This window comes from Cupressus sempervirens, chromosome 1 (genome assembly GCF_028749045.1).
Source record: "Cupressus sempervirens isolate cs-2001-9-10 chromosome 1, ASM2874904v1, whole genome shotgun sequence".
In the NCBI taxonomy this organism is placed as follows: domain Eukaryota; kingdom Viridiplantae; phylum Streptophyta; class Pinopsida; order Cupressales; family Cupressaceae; genus Cupressus; species Cupressus sempervirens.
Genome location: NC_143118.1, coordinates 610,843,231 through 610,857,937, shown reverse-complemented (window position 1 = coordinate 610,857,937; position 14,707 = coordinate 610,843,231).

Genomic DNA, 14,707 nt, shown 5'->3' with positions numbered 1-14,707 from the left:
GAGTCGACTTGGTGAGCGCACTTAAAGAGTCAACTTCGCGAGGTGACTCGGCGAGTTAGCCCGCTGATGCGACTTGGGCGGGCCGACCTGGCGAACGAACTTAAAGAGGCGACTTGGGCGGGCTGACCTGGTGAGCGAACTTAAAGAGTTGACTTGGCAACGTACTTGAACAACCGACTTGGTGAGCTGACATGGTGAGTGGGCTTAGAGAAGCAACTCGGCGGGGCGACTTGATGAACGGACTTAAAGGGTCGACTTGGCGGGGTGACTCGATGAACGGACCTAAAGAGTTTACTTGGTGAGAGTACTTGGCGGGGTGAACTGATGAACGGACTTAAAGAGTCGACTTGGTGGGAGTACTTGGTGGGCCGACTTGATGAACGGACTTATAGAGTCGACTTGGTGAGAGTAGTTGTTCTGGCGACTTGATGAACGGACTTAAAGAGTCGGCTTGGCGGGGTGACTTGATGAAAGGACTTAAACAGTCGACTTGGTCGGGTGACTCGATGAACGAACTTAGAGGGTCGACTTTGCGGGGTGACTTGATGAACGGACCTAAAGAGTTGACTTGGTGAGAGTACTCGGTGGGGTGACCTGATGAACAGACTTAGAGAGTCGACTTGGTGAGAGTACTTGGTGGGCCGATCTGGCCGGGTGACTTGATGAACAAACTTAAAGAGTCGACTTGGTGAGAGTACTCGGTGGGCTGACCTGGTCACGTGACTTGATGAACGGACTTAAAGAGTCGACTTGGTGGGCCGACTTGGCCGGGTGACTTGATGAACGAACTTAAAGAGTCGACTTGGTGGGTCGAACTAGCGGGGTGACTTGGTGAGAGTACTTGGTGGGCTGACCTGGCAGGGTGACTTGATGAACGAACTTAGAGAGTCGAACCTGTGAGAGTACTTGGTGGGTCGAACTGGCAGGGTGACTTGATGAACGAACTTAAAGAGTCGACCTCGCGAGAGAACTTGGTGGGCCGAGCTGGCAGGGTGAATTGATGAACGAACCTAAAGAGTCGACTTTGTGAGAGTACTTGGTGGGCCGACCTGGCGGGGTGAGTTGATGACCGAACTTAAAGGGTCGACTTGGTGAGAGTAGTTGGTGGGCCGACCTGGCGGGGCGACTTGATTAACGAACCTAAAGAGTCGACTTGGTGAGAGTACTCGGTGGGGTGACCTGATGAACAAACCTAAAGAGTCAACCTGGTGAGAGTACTTGGTGGGCCGACTTGGCGGGGTGACTTGGTGAGCAAACTTAAAGAGTCGACTTGGTGAGAGTAGTTGGTGGGCTGACCTGGCGGGGTGACTTGATGAACGAACTTAAAGAGTCGACCTGGTGGGCCGACTTGGCAGAGTGACTTCATGAACGAACTTAAAGAGTCCACTTGGTGGGCCGACCTGGCGGGGTGACTTGATGAACGAACTTAAAGAGTCGACTTGGTGAGAGTAATTTGTGGGCTGACCTGGCGGGGTGGCTTGATGAGTGAACTTAAAGAGTCGACTTGGTGGGGTGACTTGATGAACGCACTTGAAGGGTCGACTTGGTGGGGTGACTCTACGAACGGACCTAAAGAGTTGACTTGGTGAGAGTACTTGGTGGGGTGACTCGATGAAAGGACTTAAAGAGTCGACTTGGTGAGAGTACTTGGTGGCTCGACTTTATGAGCAGACTTAAAGAGTCCACTTGGTGAGAGTGGGCCTAACAGGGCGATGTGGCGAGTGGGCCTAACGGGGCGAGTTGGTGGGGCGACTTGGCGAGTGGTATTAGAGAGCCGACGTGGTGAGGCGACTCGGCGAGTTGGTTCGTTGAGATGACATGGTGAGCTGACTTGGCGAGTTGACCTGGCGAGCGAACTTAAAGAGTCGACTTGGCAACGTACTCGAGTCGACTTGGTGAGGCGACCTGGCGAGCGGGCTCAAAGAGTCAACATGGTGAGGCGACTCACGTTGAGGAGCTATCCTTGAGGCGACTTGGTGGGCCTACTTGATTAGTCGACTTGGTGAGCCGACCTGACGAGCTGACACGGTGAGCGGGCTTAAAGAGGCGACGGCTTGGTGGGGTAACTCGGCAAGCCAACTTATCGAGGCGAGATGGTGAGTCGACTTGGTGAGCGCACTTAAAGAGTCAACTTCGCGAGGTGACTCGGCGAGTTAGCCCGCTGATGCGACTTGGGCGGGCCGACCTGGCGAACGAACTTAAAGAGGCGACTTGGGCGGGCTGACCTGGTGAGCGAACTTAAAGAGTTGACTTGGCAACGTACTTGAACAACCGACTTGGTGAGCTGACATGGTGAGTGGGCTTAGAGAAGCAACTCGGCGGGGCGACTTGATGAACGGACTTAAAGGGTCGACTTGGCGGGGTGACTCGATGAACGGACCTAAAGAGTTTACTTGGTGAGAGTACTTGGCGGGGTGAACTGATGAACGGACTTAAAGAGTCGACTTGGTGGGAGTACTTGGTGGGCCGACTTGATGAACGGACTTATAGAGTCGACTTGGTGAGAGTAGTTGTTCTGGCGACTTGATGAACGGACTTAAAGAGTCGGCTTGGCGGGGTGACTTGATGAAAGGACTTAAACAGTCGACTTGGTCGGGTGACTCGATGAACGAACTTAGAGGGTCGACTTTGCGGGGTGACTTGATGAACGGACCTAAAGAGTTGACTTGGTGAGAGTACTCGGTGGGGTGACCTGATGAACAGACTTAGAGAGTCGACTTGGTGAGAGTACTTGGTGGGCCGATCTGGCCGGGTGACTTGATGAACAAACTTAAAGAGTCGACTTGGTGAGAGTACTCGGTGGGCTGACCTGGTCACGTGACTTGATGAACGGACTTAAAGAGTTGACTTGGTGGGCCGACTTGGCCGGGTGACTTGATGAACGAACTTAAAGAGTCGACTTGGTGGGTCGAACTAGCGGGGTGACTTGGTGAGAGTACTTGGTGGGCTGACCTGGCAGGGTGACTTGATGAACGAACTTAGAGAGTCGACTTTGTGAGAGTACTTGGTGGGTCGAACTGGCAGGGTGACTTGATGAACGAACTTAAAGAGTCGACCTGGCGAGAGAACTTGGTGGGCCGAGCTGGCAGGGTGAATTGATGAACGAACCTAAAGAGTCGACTTTGTGAGAGTACTTGGTGGGCCGACCTGGCGGGGTGAGTTGATGACCGAACTTAAAGGGTCGACTTGGTGAGAGTAGTTGGTGGGCCGACCTGGCGGGGCGACTTGATTAACGAACCTAAAGAGTCGACTTGGTGAGAGTACTCGGTGGGGTGACCTGATGAACAAACCTAAAGAGTCGACCTGGTGAGAGTACTTGGTGGGCCGACTTGGCGGGGTGACTTGGTGAGCAAACTTAAAGAGTCGACTTGGTGAGAGTAGTTGGTGGGCTGACCTGGCGGGGTGACTTGATGAACGAACTTAAAGAGTCGACCTGGTGGGCCGACTTGGCAGAGTGACTTCATGAACGAACTTAAAGAGTCCACTTGGTGGGCCGACCTGGCGGGGTGACTTGATGAACGAACTTAAAGAGTCGACTTGGTGAGAGTAATTTGTGGGCTGACCTGGCGGGGTGGCTTGATGAGTGAACTTAAAGAGTCGACTTGGTGGGGTGACTTGATGAACGCACTTGAAGGGTCGACTTGGTGGGGTGACTCTACGAACGGACCTAAAGAGTTGACTTGGTGAGAGTACTTGGTGGGGTGACTCGATGAAAGGACTTAAAGAGTCGACTTGGTGAGAGTACTTGGTGGCTCGACTTTATGAGCAGACTTAAAGAGTCCACTTGGTGAGAGTGGGCCTAACAGGGCGATGTGGCGAGTGGGCCTAACGGGGCGAGTTGGTGGGGCGACTTGGCGAGTGGTATTAGAGAGCCGACGTGGTGAGGCGACTCGACGAGTTGGTTCGTTGAGATGACATGGTGAGCTGACTTGGCGAGTCGACCTGGCGAGCGAACTTAAAGAGTCGACTTGGCAACGTACTCGAGTCGACTTGGTGAGGCGACCTGGCGAGCGGGCTCAAAGATTTAACATGGTGAGGCGACTCACGGTGAGGAGCTATCCTTGAGGCGACTTGGTGGGCCTACTTGATTAGTCGACTTGGTGAGCCGACCTGACGAGCTGACACGGTGAGCGGGCTTAAAGAGGCGACGGCTTGGTGGGGTAACTCGGCAAGCCAACTTATCGAGGCGAGATGGTGAGTCGACTTGGTGAGCGCACTTAAAGAGTCAACTTCGCGAGGTGACTCGGCGAGTTAGCCCGCTGATGCGACTTGGGCGGGCCGACCTGGCGAACGAACTTAAAGAGGCGACTTGGGCGGGCTGACCTGGTGAGCGAACTTAAAGAGTTGACTTGGCAACGTACTTGAACAACCGACTTGGTGAGCTGACATGGTGAGTGGGCTTAGAGAAGCAACTCGGCGGGGCGACTTGATGAACGGACTTAAAGGGTCGACTTGGCGGGGTGACTCGATGAACGGACCTAAAGAGTTGACTTGGTGAGAGTACTTGGCGGGGTGAACTGATGAACGGACTTAAAGAGTCGACTTGGTGGGAGTACTTGGTGGGCCGACTTGATGAACGGACTTATAGAGTCGACTTGGTGAGAGTAGTTGTTCTGGCGACTTGATGAACGGACTTAAAGAGTCGGCTTGGCGGGGTGACTTGATGAAAGGACTTAAACAGTCGACTTGGTCGGGTGACTCGATGAACGAACTTAGAGGGTCGACTTTGCGGGGTGACTTGATGAACGGACCTAAAGAGTTGACTTGGTGAGAGTACTCGGTGGGGTGACCTGATGAACAGACTTAGAGAGTCGACTTGGTGAGAGTACTTGGTGGGCCGATCTGGCCGGGTGACTTGATGAACAAACTTAAAGAGTCGACTTGGTGAGAGTACTCGGTGGGCTGACCTGGTCACGTGACTTGATGAACGGACTTAAAGAGTCGACTTGGTGGGCCGACTTGGCCGGGTGACTTGATGAACGAACTTAAAGAGTCGACTTGGTGGGTCGAACTAGCGGGGTGACTTGGTGAGAGTACTTGGTGGGCTGACCTGGCAGGGTGACTTGATGAACGAACTTAGAGAGTCAACTTTGTGAGAGTACTTGGTGGGTCGAACTGGCAGGGTGACTTGATGAACGAACTTAAAGAGTCGACCTGGCGAGAGAACTTGGTGGGCCGAGCTGGCAGGGTGAATTGATGAACGAACCTAAAGAGTCGACTTTGTGAGAGTACTTGGTGGGCCGACCTGGCAGGGTGAGTTGATGACCGAACTTAAAGGGTCGACTTGGTGAGAGTAGTTGGTGGGCCGACCTGGCGGGGCGACTTGATTAACGAACCTAAAGAGTCGACTTGGTGAGAGTACTCGGTGGGGTGACCTGATGAACAAACCTGAAGAGTCGACCTGGTGAGAGTACTTGGTGGGCCGACTTGGCAGGGTGACTTGGTGAGCAAACTTAAAGAGTCGACTTGGTGAGAGTAGTTGGTGGGCTGACCTGGCGGGGTGACTTGATGAACGAACTTAAAGAGTCGACCTGGTGGGCCGACTTGGCAGAGTGACTTCATGAACGAACTTAAAGAGTCCACTTGGTGGGCCGACCTGGCGGGGTGACTTGATGAACGAACTTAAAGAGTCGACTTGGTGAGAGTAATTTGTGGGCTGATCTGGCGGGGTGGCTTGATGAGTGAACTTAAAGAGTCGACTTGGTGGGGTGACTTGATGAACGCACTTGAAGGGTCGACTTGGTGGGGTGACTCTACGAACGGACCTAAAGAGTTGACTTGGTGAGAGTACTTGGTGGGGTGACTCGATGAAAGGACTTAAAGAGTCGACTTGGTGAGAGTACTTGGTGGCTCGACTTTATGAGCAGACTTAAAGAGTCCACTTGGTGAGAGTGGGCCTAACAGGGCGATGTGGCGAGTGGGCCTAACGGGGCGAGTTGGTGGGGCGACTTGGCGAGTGGTATTAGAGAGCCGACGTGGTGAGGCGACTCGGCGAGTTGGTTCGTTGAGATGACATGGTGAGCTGACTTGGCGAGTCGACCTGGCGAGCGAACTTAAAGAGTCGACTTGGCAATGTACTCGAGTCGACTTGGTGAGGCGACCTGGCGAGCGGGCTCAAAGAGTCAACATGGTGAGGCGACTCACGGTGAGGAGCTATCCTTGAGGCGACTTGGTGGGCCTACTTGATTAGTCGACTTGGTGAGACGACTTGACGAGCTGACACGGTGAGCGGGCTTAAAGAGGTGACGGCTTGGTGGGGTAACTCGGCAAGCCAACTTATCGAGGCGAGATGGTGAGTCGACTTGGTGAGCTGACTTGGTGAGCGCACTTAAAGAGTCAACTTCGTGAGGTGACTCGGCGAGTTAGCCCGCTAATGCGACTTGGGCGGGCCGACCTGGCGAACGAACTTAAAGAGGCGACTTGGGCGGGCTGACCTGGTGAGCGAACTTAAAGAGTTGACTTGGCAACGTACTTGAACAACCAACTTGGTGAGCTGACATGGTGAGTGGGCTTAGAGAAGCAACTCGGCGGGGCGACTTGATGAACGGACTTAAAGGGTCGACTTGGCGGGTGACTCGATGAACGGACCTAAAGAGTTGACTTGGTGAGAGTACTTGGCGGGGTGAACTGATGAACGGACTTAAAGAGTCGACTTGGTGGGAGTACTTGGTGGGCCGACTTGATGAACGGACTTATAGAGTCGACTTGGTGAGAGTAGTTGTTCTGGCGACTTGATGAACGGACTTAAAGAGTCGGCTTGGCGGGGTGACTTGATGAAAGGACTTAAACAGTCGACTTGGTCAGGTGACTCGATGAACGAACTTAGAGGGTCGACTTTGCGGGGTGACTTGATGAACGGACCTAAAGAGTTGACTTGGTGAGAGTACTCGGTGGGGTGACCTGATGAACAGACTTAGAGAGTCGACTTGGTGAGATTCGACTTGGTGAGAGTCCTTGGTGGGCCGACCTGGTTGGGTGACTTCGTGAACTGACTTAAAGAGTCGACTTGGTGGGGTGACTTCATGAACGGACTTCAAGGGTCGACTTGGCGAGGTGACTTGATGAACGGTCCTAAAGAGTTGACTTGGTGAGAGTACTTGGTGTGGTGACTTGATGAAAAGACTTAAAGAGTCGAATTGGTGAGAGTACTTGGTGGGGTGACTTGATGAACGCACTTGAAGGGTCGACTTGGTGGGGTGACTTTATGAACGGACCTAAAGAGTTGACGTGGTGAGATTGCTTGGTGGGGTGACTTGATGAACATAGTTAAAGAGTTGACTTGGTGAGAGTAGTTGGTCGGGTGACTTGATGAACGCACTCGAAGAATCGACTTGGTTAGAGTACTTGGTGGGGTGACTTGATGAACGGACTTAAAGATTCGACTTGCTGGGCCGACCTGGCGGGGTGACTTGATGAACGGACTTAGAGAGTCGACTTGGTGAGAGTACTTGGTGACTTGGTGGGCCGACCTGGCCAGGTGACTTGATGAACAAACTTCAAGAGTCGACTTGGCGAGAGTACTCGGTGGGCTGACCTGGTCACGTGACTTGATGAACGGACTTAAAGAGTCGACTTGGTGGGCCGACTTGGCCGGGTGACTTGATGAACGAACTTAAAGAGTCGACTTGGTGGGCCGAACTAGCGGGGTGACTTGGTGAGAGTACTTGGTGGGCTGACCTGGCAGGGTGACTTGATGAACGAACTTAGAGAGTCGACTTTGTGAGAGTACTTGGTGGGTCGAACTGGCGGGGTGACTTGATGAACGAACTTAAAGAGTCGACCTGGTGAGAGAACTTGGTGGGCCGAGCTGGCGGGGTGAATTGATGAACGAACCTAAAGAGTCGACTTTGTGAGAGTACTTGGTGGGCCGACCTGGCGGGGTGAGTTGATGACCTAACTTAAAGGGTCGACTTGGTGAGAGTAGTTGGTGGGCCGACCTAGCGGGGCGACTTGATGAACGAACTTAAAGAGTCGACTTGGTGAGAGTACTCGGTGGGGTGACCTGATAAACAAACCTAAAGAGTCGACCTGGTGAGAGTACTTGGTGGGCCGACCTGGCGGGGTGACTTGGTGAGCAAACTTAAAGAGTCGACTTGGTGAGAGTAGTTGGTGGGCTGACCTGGCGGGGTGACTTGATGAACGAACTTAAAGAGTCGACCTGGTGGGCCGACTTGGCAGAGTGACTTCATGAGCGAACTTAAATAGTCCACTTGGTGGGCCGACCTGGCGAGGTGACTTGATGAATGAACTTAAAGAGTCGACTTGGTGAGAGTAATTTGTGGGCTGACCTGGCGGGGTGACTTGATGAATGAACTTAAAGAGTCGACTTGGTGGGGTGACTTGATGAACGCACTTGAAGGGTCGACTTGGTGGGGTGACTCTATGAACGGACCTAAAGAGTTGACTTGGTGAGAGTACTTGGTGGGGTGACTGGATGAAAGGACTTAAAGAGTCGACTTGGTGAGAGTACTTGGTGGCTCGACTTTATGAGCAGACTTAAAGAGTCCACTTGGTGAGAGTGGGCCTAACGGGGCGATGTGGCGAGTGGGCCTAACGGGGCGAGTTGGTGGGGCGACTTGGCGAGTGGTATTAGAGAGCCGACGTGGTGAGGCGACTCGGCGAGTTGGTTCGTTGAGATGACATGGTGAGCTGACTTGGCGAGCGAACTTAAAGAGTCGACTTGGCAACGTACTCGAGTCGACTTGGTGAGGCGACCTGGCGAGCGGGCTCAAAGAGTCAACATGGTGAGGCGACTCACGGTGAGGAGCTATCCTTGAGGCGACTTGGTGGGCCTACTTGATTAGTCGACTTGGTGAGCCGACCTGACGAGCTGACACGGTGAGCGGGCTTAAAGAGGCGACAGCTTGGTGGGGTAACTCGGCAAGCCAACTTATCGAGGCGAGATGGTGAGTCGACTTGGTGAGCGCACTTAAAGAGTCAACTTCGCGAGGTGACTCGGCGAGTTAGCCCGCTGATGCGACTTGGGCGGGCCGACCTGGCGAACGAACTTAAAGAGGCGACTTGGGCGGGCTGACCTGGTGAGCGAACTTAAAGAGTTGACTTGGCAACATACTTGAACAACCGACTTGGTGAGCTGACATGGTGAGTGGGCTTAGAGAAGCAACTCGGCGGGGCGACTTGATGAACGGACTTAAAGGGTCGACTTGGCGGGGTGACTCGATGAACGGACCTAAAGAGTTTACTTGGTGAGAGTACTTGGCGGGGTGAACTGATGAACGGACTTAAAGAGTCGACTTGGTGGGAGTACTTGGTGGGCCGACTTGATGAACGGACTTATAGAGTCGACTTGGTGAGAGTAGTTGTTCTGGCGACTTGATGAACGGACTTAAAGAGTCGGCTTGGCGGGGTGACTTGATGAAAGGACTTAAACAGTCGACTTGGTCGGGTGACTCGATGAACGAACTTAGAGGGTCGACTTTGCGGGGTGACTTGATGAACGGACCTAAAGAGTTGACTTGGTGAGAGTACTCCGTGGGGTGACCTGATGAACAGACTTAGAGAGTCGACTTGGTGAGAGTACTTGGTGGGCCGATCTGGCCGGGTGACTTGATGAACAAACTTAAAGAGTCGACTTGGTGAGAGTACTCGGTGGGCTGACCTGGTCACGTGACTTGATGAACGGACTTAAAGAGTCGACTTGGTGGGCCGACTTGGCCGGGTGACTTGATGAACGAACTTAAAGAGTCGACTTGGTGGGTCGAACTAGCGGGGTGACTTGGTGAGAGTACTTGGTGGGCTGACCTAGCAGGGTGACTTGATGAACGAACTTAGAGAGTCGACTTTGTGAGAGTACTTGGTGGGTCGAACTGGCAGGGTGACTTGATGAACGAACTTAAAGAGTCGACCTGGGGAGAGAACTTGGTGGGCTGAGCTGGCAGGGTGAATTGATGAACGAACCTAAAGAGTCGACTTTGTGAGAGTACTTGGTGGGCCGACCTGGCGGGGTGAGTTGATGACCGAACTTAAAGGGTCGACTTGGTGAGAGTAGTTGGTGGGCCGACCTGGCGGGGCGACTTGATTAACGAACCTAAAGAGTCGACTTGGTGAGAGTACTCGGTGGGGTGACCTGATGAACAAACCTAAAGAGTCGACCTGGTGAGAGTACTTGGTGGGCCGACCTGGCGGGGTGACTTGGTGAGCAAACTTAAAGAGTCGACTTGGTGAGAGTAGTTGGTGGGCTGACCTGGCGGGGTGACTTGATGAACGAACTTAAAGAGTCGACCTGGTGGGCCGACTTGGCAGAGTGACTTCATGAACGAACTTAAAGAGTCCACTTGGTGGGCCGACCTGGCGGGGTGACTTGATGAACGAACTTAAAGAGTCGACTTGGTGAGAGTAATTTGTGGGCTGACCTGGCGGGGTGGCTTGATGAGTGAACTTAAAGAGTCGACTTGGTGGGGTGACTTGATGAACGCACTTGAAGGGTCGACTTGGTGGGGTGACTCTACGAACGGACCTAAAGAGTTGACTTGGCGAGAGTACTTGGTGGGGTGACTCGATGAAAGGACTTAAAGAGTCGACTTGGTGAGAGTACTTGGTGGCTCGACTTTATGAGCAGACTTAAAGAGTCCACTTGGTGAGAGTGGGCCTAACAGGGCGATGTGGCGAGTGGGCCTAACGGGGCGAGTTGGTGGGGCGACTTGGCGAGTGGTATTAGAGAGCCGACGTGGTGAGGCGACTCGGCGAGTTGGTTCATTGAGATGACATGGTGAGCTGACTTGGCGAGTCGACCTGGCGAGCGAACTTAAAGAGTCGACTTGGCAACGTACTCGAGTCGACTTGGTGAGGCGACCTGGCGAGCGGGCTCAAAGAGTCAACATGGTGAGGCGACTGATTGAGTCAACATGGTGAGGCGACTCACGGTGAGGAGCTATCCTTGAGGCGACTTGGTGGGCCTACTTGATTAGTCGACTTGGTGAGCCGACCTGACGAGCTGACACGGTGAGCGGGCTTAAAGAGGCGACGGCTTGGTGGGGTAACTCGGCAAGCCAACTTATCGAGGCGAGATGGTGAGTCGACTTGGTGAGCGCACTTAAAGAGTCAACTTCGCGAGGTGACTCGGCGAGTTAGCCCGCTGATGCGACTTGGGCGGGCCGACCTGGCGAACGAACTTAAAGAGGCGACTTGGGCGGGCTGACCTGGTGAGCGAACTTAAAGAGTTGACTTGGCAACGTACTTGAACAACCGACTTGGTGAGCTGACATGGTGAGTGGGCTTAGAGAAGCAACTCGGCGGGGCGACTTGATGAACGGACTTAAAGGGTCGACTTGGCGGGGTGACTCGATGAACGGACCTAAAGAGTTTACTTGGTGAGAGTACTTGGCGGGGTGAACTGATGAACGGACTTAAAGAGTCGACTTGGTGGGAGTACTTGGTGGGCCGACTTGATGAACGGACTTATAGAGTCGACTTGGTGAGAGTAGTTGTTCTGGCGACTTGATGAACGGACTTAAAGAGTCGGCTTGGCGGGGTGACTTGATGAAAGGACTTAAACAGTCGACTTGGTCGGGTGACTCGATGAACGAACTTAGAGGGTCGACTTTGCGGGGTGACTTGATGAACGGACCTAAAGAGTTGACTTGGTGAGAGTACTCGGTGGGGTGACCTGATGAACAGACTTAGAGAGTCGACTTGGTGAGAGTACTTGGTGGGCCGATCTGGCCGGGTGACTTGATGAACAAACTTAAAGAGTCGACTTGGTGAGAGTACTCGGTGGGCTGACCTGGTCACGTGACTTGATGAACGGACTTAAAGAGTCGACTTGGTGGGCCGACTTGGCCGGGTGACTTGATGAACGAACTTAAAGAGTCGACTTGGTGGGTCGAACTAGCGGGGTGACTTGGTGAGAGTACTTGGTGGGCTGACCTGGCAGGGTGACTTGATGAACGAACTTAGAGAGTCGACTTTGTGAGAGTACTTGGTGGGTCGAACTGGCAGGGTGACTTGATGAACGAACTTAAAGAGTCGACCTGGGGAGAGAACTTGGTGGGCCGAGCTGGCAGGGTGAATTGATGAACGAACCTAAAGAGTCGACTTTGTGAGAGTACTTGGTGGGCCGACCTGGCGGGGTGAGTTGATGACCGAACTTAAAGGGTCGACTTGGTGAGAGTAGTTGGTGGGCCGACCTGGCGGGGCGACTTGATTAACGAACCTAAAGAGTCGACTTGGTGAGAGTACTCGGTGGGGTGACCTGATGAACAAACCTAAAGAGTCGACCTGGTGAGAGTACTTGGTGGGCCGACCTGGCGGGGTGACTTGGTGAGCAAACTTAAAGAGTCGACTTGGTGAGAGTAGTTGGTGGGCTGACCTGGCGGGGTGACTTGATGAACGAACTTAAAGAGTCGACCTGGTGGGCCGACTTGGCAGAGTGACTTCATGAACGAACTTAAAGAGTCCACTTGGTGGGCCGACCTGGCGGGGTGACTTGATGAACGAACTTAAAGAGTCGACTTGGTGAGAGTAATTTGTGGGCTGACCTGGCGGGGTGGCTTGATGAGTGAACTTAAAGAGTCGACTTGGTGGGGTGACTTGATGAACGCACTTGAAGGGTCGACTTGGTGGGGTGACTCTACGAACGGACCTAAAGAGTTGACTTGGCGAGAGTACTTGGTGGGGTGACTCGATGAAAGGACTTAAAGAGTCGACTTGGTGAGAGTACTTGGTGGCTCGACTTTATGAGCAGACTTAAAGAGTCCACTTGGTGAGAGTGGGCCTAACAGGGCGATGTGGCGAGTGGGCCTAACGGGGCGAGTTGGTGGGGCGACTTGGCGAGTGGTATTAGAGAGCCGACGTGGTGAGGCGACTCGGCGAGTTGGTTCGTTGAGATGACATGGTGAGCTGACTTGGCGAGTCGACCTGGCGAGCGAACTTAAAGAGTCGACTTGGCAACGTACTCGAGTCGACTTGGTGAGGCGACCTGGCGAGCGGGCTCAAAGAGTCAACATGGTGAGGCGACTCATTGAGTCAACATGGTGAGGCGACTCATGGTGAGGAGCTATCCTTGAGGCGACTTGGTGGGCCTACTTGATTAGTCGACTTGGTGAGCCGACCTGACGAGCTGACACGGTGAGCGGGCTTAAAGAGGCGACGACTTGGTGCGGTAACTCGGCAAGCCAACTTATCGAGGCGAGATGGACAGTCGACTTGGTGAGCGCACTTAAAGAGTCAACTTCGCGAGGTGACTCGGCGAGTTAGCCCGCTGATGCGACTTGGGCGGGCCGACCTGGCGAACGAACTTAAAGAGGCGACTTGGGCGGGCTGACCTGGTGAGCGAACTTAAAGAGTTGACTTGGCAACGTACTTGAACAACCGACTTGGTGAGCTGACATGGTGAGTGGGCTTAGAGAAGCAACTCGGCGGGGCAACTTGGCGAGCACACCTGCTGGGGCAAGGTGGTAAAACGACTATGTGATTCGACTTGGTGAGCTGACTTAGGGAGCTGAGTTGGTGAGCGAACTTAAGGGGTCGACTTGGTGAGGCAACCTGAATAGTCGACTCGGTGAGGTGACTTGGGGAGCCGACATGGTGAGCGGTCTTAAAGAAGAGGCGACCTGGTGGGGCAACCTGGTGAGGCGAGACGATAAGTCATCTTGGTGAGCCGGCTTGACGAGCTGTGAGTGGACTTAAAGAGTCAATTCTTGATTTGGCAAAAGACCACATGGTTAGATGACTTGGTGAGCCGACCTGGCTAGCAAAATTGGCAAGCAAACTTATAGAATCGACTTGCTGTCCCCAGCCAGGATCGCACGCCTGGGTCGACCCAACTTGGGTCACCCGACTAGGTCAACCCATCTCCGTCGCCCCAGCCTCGGGCGACCCGACTGGGTCGCCAGAGTGGGTCGACGAGGGGAAAAAAAACAAAAAACAAAAAAAATCATGGGAGGCCCTGTACAGCGAAAAGCGCTAAATTTTGGGCATTACAAAAAGAAGAAAAAAAAAAACAAGTTACCCGCTTTTGGATCACGCACAAGTTTCAGTTCACGTATTGCCGAGCCGACTCGAGGCGTTACGCCTAGCTAGCCAGATTCGAGGTAGGCTAGCCGAAACGATCCGATTTGAGAATTTTCTTTATAAAAAGAGATCATGATAGGGCTCGTAAGGCAAAAAAGAATGAAATTTTGGGAGTTCAAAAAAAAACGTTACCCGGTTTTGGATCGCGCACAGGGCTCGGGTCACGTAGCATCGAGGTGCCCTGGGTGACATGATTCGAGCGAAAAGTCGACGGTGGCATGAGTCGTGCAAAAACATTGGAGGCCATTAAGGCTCGAGGCGCTTCGAGTCGAGGTTGCCGAGGCGGGTCGGGTTGAAAACTTTGGGCGTTAACCAAAAAGAAAAAGTTAACCGCTTTTGGATCATGTACACGGCTCGGGGCACTTAGAATCAAGTCGAGCACGGTGACATGAGTCGTGCGAAAAATTTGGAGACGACTCGAGTCGGGGCATCCGACTCTATTCGAGTTCAAAACTTTGGGACTTGACAAAAAAAAGAAAAAAGAAAAAGTTACCCGGTTTTGGATCACGTAAGTGACTCGGGCCACTCAGAATCAAGGCGAGTGCGATTACATGAGTCGAGCGAAAAAAAAAATGGAGGCGGTTAAGGCTCGAGGCAATTCGAGTCGGGGTAGCTGAGTCGATTCGAAAACTTTGGCCGTTAGCCAGAAAAAGAGTTAATCGCTCTTGGATCACGT